The sequence below is a fragment of the Coffea eugenioides genome, chromosome 5, assembly GCF_003713205.1.
Source record: "Coffea eugenioides isolate CCC68of chromosome 5, Ceug_1.0, whole genome shotgun sequence".
Taxonomy (NCBI): Eukaryota; Viridiplantae; Streptophyta; class Magnoliopsida; order Gentianales; family Rubiaceae; genus Coffea; species Coffea eugenioides.
In genome coordinates, this window is record NC_040039.1 from 28,452,189 (window position 1) to 28,464,585 (window position 12,397).

The 12,397-nt window shown below is 37.5% G+C and overlaps 1 non-coding gene across 1 annotated transcript; it reads left to right on the plus strand.

Annotated features, from left to right (window-relative positions):
• Positions 1-11,925: 11,925 nt before the first annotated feature.
• On the plus strand, positions 11,926-12,032 carry LOC113772638. The gene has a single exon (XR_003468605.1). It is a non-coding gene; the product is annotated as a small nucleolar RNA R71 (small nucleolar RNA).
• Positions 12,033-12,397: the final 365 nt, after the last annotated feature.

Consider the following 12,397-nt stretch of genomic DNA (forward strand, 5'->3'; position numbering starts at 1 on the left):
TTTTCTATGAATAAAATTTAATTAAAAAAAACATATTAAAAGGACTAACTCTACTTTGCATCCCTGAACGCGTACCACTTTTTCATTTTTTATCCTAAATTAAAAATTTTGGATACTTTGATAAAAAAAAATCAAGGAACATCTTGAAAATTTTGATAAGAAATCCGATGAAGGTATTATCTTGGGTTATTGTGAAAATAAAAGAGGATTTAAGTCTATAATAGAAGGACTCTTGTTATAGAAGAAGCCATACATGTTATATTTGATGAATCTAATGATGATATTTTCAAGAATTATTGTGAGGATGATGATGTAGGGGTTCAAGAAGGACTCAAGAAACTCACGATTCATGATCAAGACAAAACTCCATTAGAAGAAAATTCAAAGGAAGATGATCCTTAAGAGAATCAAGCATTAGAAGAAAACGACAAGGATGTTGGTACACCTAAGGATCTTCCAAGAGATTGGAAGTTTGCTCAAAATCATCCCAAGGAGATTATTATTGGTGATTCATCCGAAAAGGTAAGAACTCGTTTCTCATCTAAATAATTGATGGATAATTTCGCCTTAGTCTCACATTTTGAACCTAAAAATATTGTTGATGCTTTGAAAGATCAAAACTGGATTTTAGCCATGGAAGAGGAACTAGATCAATTTGAAAGAAACAAGATTTGGACACTAGTTGAAAGACCTCAAAATCATCCTATTATTGGCAAAAAATGGATTTTTAGAAACAAAATGAATGACAAAGGTGAAGTTGTGAGAAATAAGGCTAGACTTGTAGTTAAGGGATATGCTCAAGAAGAAAGAATAGATTTTGATAAAACATTATAGATTTTGATAAAACATTTGCTCCCGTAACTAGACTAGAGTCAATTAGAATGTTCTTGGCATTTGCATGTTTCAAGAATTTTAAATTGTTTCAAATGGATGTTAAAAGTGCTTTCTTAAATAGTTTTATTGATCAAGAGATTTATGTTGACCAACCTTCCGATTTTGAAAATGAGACATATTCAAATTATGTGTTTAAATTTTCAAAATTTTTGTATAGATTAAAACAAGCTCCAAAAGTATGATATGAACGTTTAAGTGATTTTTTAGTTGAGAATGGTTTTAAAGGGGAATTGTGGATACGACTCTTTTCACTAAATAAAGTTCCAATGATCTTCTAATTATACAAATATATGTTGATGATATTATCTTTAGTACTACTTATGAGTGTTTGTGCAAGGATTTTTCCACTATTATGCAAAATGGGTTTGAGATGAGTATGATGGGAGAGTTAAACTTCTTCCTTGGGCTCCAAGTGGTTCAAACTCAAAAAGGTACATTCATCAATCAAGCTAAGTACACCAAAGAATTGCTTAAAAGATTTGGAATGAAAAATTCAAAACAAGTTGGAACGCCTATGTGCATATCTACCAAGTTTGACAATGATGAAGGTATAAAAATTGATGAAAAAAAGTATACAGGTATGATTGGTAGTTTACTTTATTTAACAGCAAGTAGACCTGATATTATGTTTGTTGTTTGCTTGTGTGCTCATTTCCAATGTTGTCCAAAAGAATCTCACTTGATTGCTGTGAAAAGAATCTTTAGATATTTGAAGGGAATTTTGAACTATGATCATTGGTATCCAAAATGTCATGAATTTGGCTTATGTGGTTTCTCGAATGCTGATTTTGGTAGATGTAGGATAGATAGAAAAAGCACTAGTGGTACATGTCACTTTCTTGGTAATTGTTTAGTATCATGGTTTAGTAAGAAACAAAATGCTATCTCCTTGTCTACGATTGAAGCGGAATATGTTGCCGCCGGTGCATGTTGTGCTCAATTGCTATGGATGAAAAATACTTTGAATGATTTTGGATTAGTGTATGACTGTATGCCTATGTATTGTGATAATACAAGTGACATAAATTTGACAAAAAATCCCATTCAACATTCTAGAACAAAACATATAGGCATAAAGTATCATTTCATTCGTGATGTTGTTCAAAAGGGTGAAATTTGTGTACAATATGTTTGTTCAAAAGATCAAATTGCTGATATTCTTACAAAAGTCTTGCCATTAGATTAGTTTGTACTTTGAGAACAAAGTTGGACATTTTGGAAAAGAATCTCTAAAAATTCTCTGGTCAAACCTTATCGGACATCCGATACCAGATGAACGGACGTCCGACAGTATTTTCAGTCTTTTTCCAGAAAAATTTTGTATCAGATGGTAGTGTCAGACACTTCTCTTCGTTTGGCCGTCCGACGCTCAAAAGAGGCTTGCTATAAAGAAGCCTTCTCCTTCATTTAGTTCAAAAATAACTGTTGTCTCGAACGCACCCCTTCACTTTCCTCCACTTTCAAAATTTTAAATTCATCTCTTCTCAGAACAAGTTCCAAGAAATTGTTTTCACCAATACCGTCTCAACTCCTTTACGCATTAATTGGCATTCACAATCTCTTCTAACTGCCAACCACTCCACCGATTTCAATTTTCATCTGAAACCCTAGTCACTCAAAATTCACCCATTTTGAAAGATTCAAGCATACATTGTAGTCTAATCTGCAGTCTTAGTCCATTTCATACATATTTTCATCACTTTCTGCAACAAAATCATCTTGTATATCATCATGGTACGACTGAGAGGAGGCCCTGCTGGTACCGGACGCACCACCAGGCTCAAAGATGAAGAAACTGTTGAGCCTTCCACCAGGAAATCACCTAGAGGGACTGAGACACGCGGTGGAAAAAGGAAACGTTCTACCAGAGAGAAACGTGTTGATCAAACTGAAGAACAGCCAACTGCATTGCAAAAATTCATTGATGATGATACCAGAGAGAGGTTTGAATGGATTTTACAAAAGGGTTTCATCACTCAAAGAACTATTCTTCCCTCTGAATTCCATAAACTTGATCTAGAACCAGTCCTTAAACTCTTGATTTCCAAAAATGGTCTCACATTCTATCCTTGCCCAACACATATTATCCTGATATGCTTTATCAGTTCTTTGCTAACCTTAGAAAGGGTAGTTCTCACACTGATCTTGTCTCTCGTGTCAATTCTGTTGACATTGCACTCAATCCTCAAATTGTCAATGTGATTTTAAAGATAAAAATTGAAGATGATTTTAAGGGTAAAATTGTAAATTTTTTCTCTTATGAAGAGTTTCTGACTGTTTATCACCATTTTCACATTGAAAAATTGATGACCTACTTTCAAAAATATTTTAACAAACCTGCTGAGGCAAAATTGGAGGATCTCAATCCTCAAAATCTGATCATTTTTACAATAATTTCAAACCTGTTGGTTCCTACTGATACTCATAGGACTGATGCCAATAAAATGGAGTTTTATTTGTTCTATTGCTTTGTTGAGAAGGTCCGAATTAATTTTGATGTTGTCATGTGCAAATTTTGCTCAAAATCAGTACTGATAGCCATAGGAAACTCTCCTATAGAAAGTTTTTAACTCCAATCTTCGCTCATTTCAAAATTCCCTTCACTAGAATATCTTCAAAAGAGAGTACATCGTCCATCTTTTCCAAAACGTATTTTGAAAGAAAAAGTATTAGATTCTTTGATGGTCATTGGTGCTATAAGGAGGCGTTTTTAGAATCTAAGACCAAAAGTCGTCATGAAACTCCTGTTACTCCTAGACCTCCCAAAGATCAGTCTCAGTATGTTTCACCCTTTTCCATCCATCCTAAAAAGTCATCGACTCAACCTACCTTATCCAATCATGAAGTCATCTCTTTACTTGAGGAACTCAAACAGCACATCCTCCTTCTTGAAGATGGTATAATGATGACCATGACATCTGAGCAACAAGCCACTTTTCTGGATAAAGAAATTTGGTTGTACCTCCTGTCCAATAAGAGGATGAACATGTGGACCAAAAGGAGCCACGCACTGAGTCAACTCCTGTGCCACAAGAGAAAGAGCCTCAAATTGAGCCCACTCCTGAAGTCCGTGCCTCAAGTTCTTAACCTACTCCTCATGATCCCTCGACTTCAGACAAAGGCAAGGCTCCAACAACCGAAACTAGTGATGAAAATGATGAAGAAACTGAAGATGAAGTGGATCCTGCTCAGTTTTGCCTTGCAAGACGAAGGCCTGGATCGTCCAAAATCACCATTTAGGCACTCTTAGGTATTTGCACTTCATATTAGGATGCATCTTTTGTATTTTCTCTTTTGATGTTTCAAATATTCTGTACTAACAGATATTGGTTAACTTTAATGTTTTCTAGTTAATTTGCTAATGTATTTTTATTGGTATTTCTCTGATTGGTACTTCTTTTGGTATAAATTCTCTATTTTTTGGTTAATGATTGCTAAATGATTGGTATGTTGGTGATTGGTGATTTCTGGTATCATTTCTCTATTTTTGTGTTGTTGGATTGCATTTCTGGCATGTTTGGTATATTGAATTAGATATTGGTTGACATTGATTAGTGTTAGTTGTTAAACTCATCTTATGATGACAAAAAGGGGGAAAAAAGGATGTTGGGATGTTGTGTAAATGGTTAATGTGTAAGGGGGAGTTATTCTGAGAGGGAGTTATCCTGATACTTAGAAATTTTGGATGCAATGAGTGAGGGGGAGTTTATGCTCAATTTTTCTCTTTTCCATCCATTGTTTTGTCATCATCAAAAGGGGGAGAATGTCAATCTTGGTCCCCAACTTTTGATGTTTACAAAACAATAGGATGATACTAATATCCCTTCAAGAAACACTTTCAGTTATGAAGCAAATCTGATTCAAGATCAAGTGTAATTGAAAGAGGCAAAGGAAGCTAAAAGCTATCAGACGCTTGTGAAGACAAGACCAGACGTCCGATAAAGTGTGCAGCATTTCGGACGCATGAAGAACTCCATCATAGAACGTCTGAAAGAATTAAGACATTCCACCTAACTCACTGACCTCTTTCGGACGCATACATCAGAGATATCGGACGTCCGATAAACTATGCAGCACTTCGGACTCAAAACATTAGAGGTACCGGACGTCCGAAAGAATTGAAAAAGATTTCTCAATTTCACCGTCTGTTTTCGGACGCAAACATCAGGGACACCGGACGTCCGAAAGAATTGAAGAAAATCTCTCAAACTCACTGCCTGCTGTTGGACGCAAGTAACGGGAGTACCGGACATCCCATACTCCCAACGGCTAGTTGACTTTTCAGCTGCGTTCTATCCGTTGGAAGCATTAATAGAGACTCTTTTTGGTCTTATATAAATAGTGCATGGTCAACCACTTTGAAAGAAATTTTGCACATTGAGAATACAAGAGATCAAGAGTAATTTTAGTGAGAAAATACTCTATAAAGAAGATTTGTACTCTTAGTTATGTGAAATTCGTATAAGCTTTTCTTGTGTGAGAAAAATACTTCAATAGTGTAACTTTGTGAGGGTTATCCAGAGTGATAGTAAAACTTCCTAATTTGACCAAGTATAGATTGGGATAAGGAGGAAGTGATCCTTTTTTTGTACCCAAAAATTGGTTGTATTTGATCAACTTGAAGAAACTTACTCTATAAAATAATATTCAAACTCAAGAGGAGTTTGGAAGTGAAATTGGTTTGCTATTCTTTCCTTATTACTTACTATCTTGTGAACATTAATTGCTTATCTCTTCTACTCCCAAGCAATCTTGCTTTCTTACTAATTGTTTCATTGAGTAGTCATCTGAAAAAGAGGGTAAATTTCACATTGAGCAAAAAAGTGTCTCATAATTTGATTAGTTTTTAAATAACCTAATTCACCCCCTCTTAGGTTGTCTTCGATCTCTATATAAGTACTGGTGGTTCCCAATTTAACAGTTAAATGTGCAGTCTTTCCAATCACAATATCAACAAATCCCCAAGTAATGCAGCTGGTCAACAATCAATTCCCAATTCAGCAATTCAGTAGTTTAGTATAATCCAGCAAAATAATTCCCAATTAAGGCTAATAATTAATTCCAAAAATAGTACTCCAAAATTCGATACTACAGAGAGTTAGTTAAAGCCGGAGACAGTAGAGTACCCCCACACCGACGACAACAAGAAGTGGCAGTGCAGTTAAATAGGCGGTGCGGTGCTCGACGAAGACGGCGACAGCGGCGGGCAGCGATGTGGTGATGGTTTGCAATAGCAGGGAGAGAGAGAGAGACGTGCATGCTGGCTTTGGTGGTGTCTTGGGTAGAAGCAATGGCGGCACGCAGCAACGAAGGAAGGGAAGAGATTGACAACGCTGGTGGAAAACGAGAACGATGTCGCGAGGATGTGGAAACGACGCCTGGGATGCTTGACCGAGAGGGACGGGCCGCCTGTGTGAGGCATGCAGCGAGCGGAGAGAAATGGCGGCGACATGCATGGATTGAGCGAGCAGTGAGGCAATGGCGGACATCGAGGCGGCGGTTGGCTTTTGGCCGAAAGGGAGAACAGGGGAGGAAGAAAGAAGTAAAAGAGAAAGAAAGAAAAGGAAAGGAAGAAAGAAAGAAAAAGAAAGAAAAAAGAAAAAAAGAAATGGGTTTCGGGGTTTTTTTTTAATTTTTAAAATTTAAATTAAAAATTAAAATTCAAGATTAAATGAAATTTTTTTTTTGGAAATCTAAAAATTAAAAAATTCATGATTAAATGAATTTTTTTTTGGAAATTTAAAATTTAAAATTAAACGAATATATATATACCTCTCCCTCGAACATGATGTGCGCACGTCATGAAGGTAAGAACCCTTATGATGAAGGTCTGTTGAATTAAGAGTTACCTGCCCTGTTGACGCGGACGCGTTATGAGAGTGACAACTTTTCTGATGGAGAAATCGAGAATTGTTTATTACCGCGCACCTTATTGATGCGGGTGCGTCATGTCAGTCAGTTAGCTCCAGGATCAAAGAAAAAGCTTCTAGGTGACTTGACGTGGACACGTCATGAGAGTAGGAACTCTTCTGATGAAGAACATGGGAATTGCATATTATCACGCGCGCACGTCATATCGGGGAACATCTACTAATCATCAAAAACGGAAAATTAAACAAAAAATTTGTGAAAAACTCTAAGAAAACATATTAAAACTACTAAATAGAATTAAACAAACAACTAAAATAGATTGTATTGCCTCCCAATAAGTGCCTTTCTTTAACGTTTTTGGCTAGACATTGTCAATCGCCCCTAGTGCTTGTGAGATGGATCTTCAAGGTGCAGCATCTCTACCTCTTCTACTGGCAGCCCTTCATAATAGGGTTTAAGATGGTGTCCATTGACAATGAACTTCTTCTTGGTCTTTAAATTTTGTATTTCTACTGCACCATGATGGAAAGTATTAGTAACTATAAAAGAGCCAATCTGTGGAGAACACATAACATAAGGTTCGATTGGTAGAGAAGAATTTTCTGGTCAATGACAAAAGTTTTTCTAGAAATTTACCGATCATGCAAAGATTTATTTTTCTCCTTATAGATCACTGCGTTCTCATAGGTTTCATTTCTGATTTCTTCTAGCACTTGTAACTCTAACTTCCGATGAACACCGCCTCTACTAGATCCATGTTGCACTATTTTATTGTCCAGAACGCTTTGTGTTCAAACTCCACTGGCAGGTGACATGGCTTGCCAAACACCAATCTGTAGGGAGACATCCCTATAGGTGTCGTATACACTGTCTGATAGGCTCAGAGTGCGTCTTCCAACTTCTGACTCCAATCCTTCCTATCGGGTCACACAATTTTTTTCAAGATAGATTTTCTTTCTCTACTCGAAACCTCGGCTTGGTCATTCGTCTGAGGGTGATATGATGTAGACATCTTGTGAAGGACACAATACTTTCGAAATAATGCCGCTATCGTTTTGTTGCAGAAATGTGTCCCTCTGTCACTAACAATGGCTCTCGACATTCCAAAATGCACAAAAATATTGAATTTGACAAAATCTGAAACCGCTCTCGAATCTTTAGCACGGGTGGCTTTAGCTTCCACCCATTTGGAAACATAATCAACTGTCAATATTATATAAAAAAAAGCCAAACGACATGGGCAAATGACCCATAAAGTCGATCCCCCAAACATCAAAAATTTCAACAAAGAACATGGGAGTTTGAGACATCTGATCTCTACGAGAAATGCTACCTACCTTTTGACATCTTTCACAAGACTTATAGAACATGTAGGCATCTTTAAACAGTGAAGGCCAGAAGAAACCGCTCTCTAGCACCTTAGGAGCCGTCCTCTTTGATTCAAAGTGACCTCCACATGCAAAAGAGTGACAAAAAGTTAGAATCAAATGAAATTCATTTTCACTTACACACCTTCACATTCTTTGATCCGCACAATGCTTCCACAGGTATGGGTCATCCCATATGAAGTATTTTGCGTCACTCCTTGGTTTGTCTCTCTTCGCTTTAGGCCAACCTACTGGTAACTTGCCAGTTACTAGGTAATTAACTAAAACAGTATATCAGGGCAATTTAGAATTTAGGAAAAATAATTGTTCATCAGGGAAGGTATATCTTAGTGGAACATTCTCCTCTTCAACTGGTATGCGGTTCAGATGGTCAACTACCAAATTCTCTGATCCTTTTTTATTCCTGATCTCCAGGTCGAACTCTTGTAGGAGCAATATCCATCTTATTAGCCTCGAATTCGCGTCTTTTTTTTGTCATCAGGTATCTCAGAGCTACATGATCAGAAAATGCAACGGCTTTAGCCCCGAGTAAATACGACCTAAATTTCTATAAAGCAAAGACAACTGCTAAAAGCTCCTTCTCTGAGGTGGAGTAATTCAATTGAGCTCCATTCAAAACCCTTGATGTATAGTAGATGGCATGGGCTGCTTTTCCTACTCTCTGCCCCAATACGACTCCCACTGCATGGTCACTTGTGTCACACATGATCTTGAATGGAATATTCCAATCCTGAGGTTGAATAATCAGGGATGAAGTCAAGAGGTCCTTCAACTTGTTGAATGCCTCCTTGCAATCTTCATTGAACTCAAACGTCACGTCTTTTTGCAACAGTCTAAATAAAGGTGTTCCAATCTTTAAGAAGTCTTTGATGAACCTACGATAGAAGCCTGCATGTCCAAGAAAAAAGCACTTCCCGCACACTTGCGGGATAATGTAAAGCAGAAATAATATCTATCTTAGATTTATCAATTTCTATGCCCCTAGATGAAACTATATGTCCTAAAACTATTCCTTGCTCAACCATAAATTAACATTTTTTCCAGTTGAGCACTAGGTTAGTTTCTATACACCTTAAAATTAGTTTCAATTGCCAAGACAATTATCGAAACTATCACCATACACGCTAAAGTCATCCATAAACACCTCTATAATTGTCTTCATATATTTAGAGAAGATACTTACCATACATCTCTGGAACGTGGCAGGGGCGTTACACAACCCGAATGGCATTCGTCTATATGCAAAGATTCCGAATGGGCACGTAAAGGTAGTTTTCTCCTGATCCTCTGGTGCAATCGTGATCTGGAAGTAACCTGAAAAATCATCCAAAAAATAGTAATAAACTCTACATGTTAAACGTTTAACCATTTGATCAATAAAAGGGGGAGGGAAGTGATCCTTTTTTGTGACGGTGTTGAGCTTGCAATAGTCTATGCACTGCCGCCACCCGATCCGCTTTCGTACCGGTACCAACTCTTCCTCTTGATTAGCTTCTATAGTCACCCTTGCTTTTTTTGGGACTACCTGTACTGGACTTACCTATGGGCTGTCTGATGTAGCGTAAATAATCCCTACATCCAACAATTTAAGTATTTCTTTTTTCATTACTTTCATCATGAGCAGGTTCAACCTTCTTTGAGCTTGTCGAACGGGCTTAGCTTCTTCTTCGAGCCTAATTCTGTGCATACACACAGACTTGTTGATCCCCTTAATATCGTCTGTTTGTGATCTTTAAGAACTCGAGTCAGCGTATCCTCTTGAGTTGGTGACAACTTAGCAGAAATGATCACCGAGAGAGTCTCGTTGTCACCAAGATATGCATATTTCAAATGGTCTGGTAAAGGTTTCAACTCTACAATCGGTGGTTGCACAACAGAGGGTAATAGTCTTTGGTGAGATTCAGGCGTAAAAGTAGATGCAAAGCCTATACCTTGTTGTTGTGGTCACCAAGGATTGTAATGCCCCGACCATATTTTGCAATTCATCGCCTAATTCCTTACTATGAGTTGTTGATAACTCAATGTGCTTGGTTAACATCACTTCCAGCTCATCCCTGCTATCAATTTCAAAAACTTCCTGTACCATATGATCAATGACACTTATAGCAAAAACCAAATTAGAACTAGAAGTAGAGGGATACTTCATGACCTCAAATATGTTAAAATGAACAATTTTTCCATCGAACTTCATAGATAGAATGCCCTTATTAACATCAATTTTTGTTTGAGTTATGCTTGAAAAGGGTCTACCAATAGCAAAGGTGATGGATTTGGGGAATAATCATCATTCATATATAAAACATAAAAGTCAGCGGGAAAAACCAATTCATTAATCTTAACTAAAACATCTTCTATTAGTCTATCAGGGTATGCATTTGTTCGGTTAACCAATTAAATTATAATGCCAGTTTCTTTCAACGGTCCCAGATTTAAAGAAGCATATATGGATTTTGGCATGAAATTAATTGATACTCTTAAATCTAACATGACATTTCTAATAAATGTACTTCCTATCCTAAAGGGGATAGTGAACATACTTGGGTCCCTACATTTGGGTGGGAGTTTCCTTTGAAGAAACTGCTGACACGTTCTCCCCCACTATAACTCTTTCATCTCCCTTCAACCTCCTTCTATTGATGCACAAGTCTTTGAGAAATTTTGCATGTCTTGGTACTTGTTTGATGGCATGCAACAAGGAGATGTTTATTTCCACCTTACGAAATATCTCTAAAAGTTCCTTCTCCTTGTCTTGCTTCTTCGGCTTCTTCAACCTGTTAGGAAAAAGTAGCGGATTAGATCTAATTTTAATCATTGAATCAGGAATTACCTCTGGATCTACGTTTCTCATTCCTTCCTCCTCAAGCTTCTTCTCAATCTGATATTCATTTTTATCCTTCGAGGTCACAAGTTCAGGCCCCTCCACTTCTCTTCCACTCCTTAAAGTTAATGGCGCTCACATTCTTGGAGTTTAGTTCAGGTTGGGATGGCAACTTTCCTTGACCTTGAGATTTCAAACGGTTAATTGATATTGCCATCTGACTTATTTGATTCTGTATCTCCTGTAAGTCAGAGTCCGTCTTTCGCTGATGCTGAGCAGTTTTTATAGCTAATTGTTTCACCAACTCCTCCAATGAAGGTCTCGAATCGGAAGAGAAAGATTGCTGTCGAGGTTGGTACTATTGCTGATACCCTTGTTGTCTATTTAGCATGAAATTTTGCTGTCTATTTCCTTCATAGCTAAGATTCGGATGATTCCTCCAACCTGGGTTGTATGTGTTAGAGTATGGATTATGCTGCCTTCTTGGTGCGGGAGCGTGACCAGTTAGGTTTACCTGCTCGACATCCTCCTCTTGAAGCGTTGGGCATATGTTCATAAGGTGTCCTCCATTGGTACAAATCCCACATGCCCTGCCTTTTGATGCATGTCTTACAACCAATTGCCTAACAAACGATGTTAGTTTAGACAGCTGCTGCTGAATAGATGAGGTTTCCACTTCATTCACGTTACGCGTTGGGATATCTTCATGTGTGCTAAACTGTTGTGAGTTCTCGGCCATCCCCTCTATTAGTTTCCACGCTTCTCTGGGAGTTTTATTGACTAATGCCCCTCCACTTGCAGTATCAATAATACTTCTGTCTCGAAAAAGTAAACCCTCATAGAAGTATTGAATTAGAAACTACTTACTTATTTGGTGTTGAGAGCATTTGATGCACAATTTCTTGAATCGCTCCCAATAGTCATAAGAAGTATTGAATTAGAAACTACTTACTTATTTGGTGTTGAGAGCATTTGATGCACAATTTCTTGAATCGCTCCCAATAGTCATAAAGAAACTCCCCAGGGTGCTGTTTAATGCCGCATATTTCCTTTCTCAGACTGGCAGCTCAAGATATAGGAAAATATTTTTTCAAGAATTTCTTCTGCAGCTGCTCCCAAGTAGTGATACTACCCAGTGGTAAATAATACAACTAGTCCTTTGCTGCATCCTTGAGAGAAAAGGGGAATGCTCATATTTTTATCTATTCCTCAATAATTCCTGGAGGCTTCATACTTGTGCACACTACGTCAAACTCCTGCAAGTGCTTGTGGGGCTCCTCACCTGGAAGACCATGAAAAAAGGATAAAATATGAATTAGACCAAATTTCAGCTCGAAAGGTGTGTTATTATCTAAATTCAGAAAAGTAATGCATAGGGGTTGCTGATTTAGATCAGAGGCAGCCATCTCCCTTAATATTCGTGCAT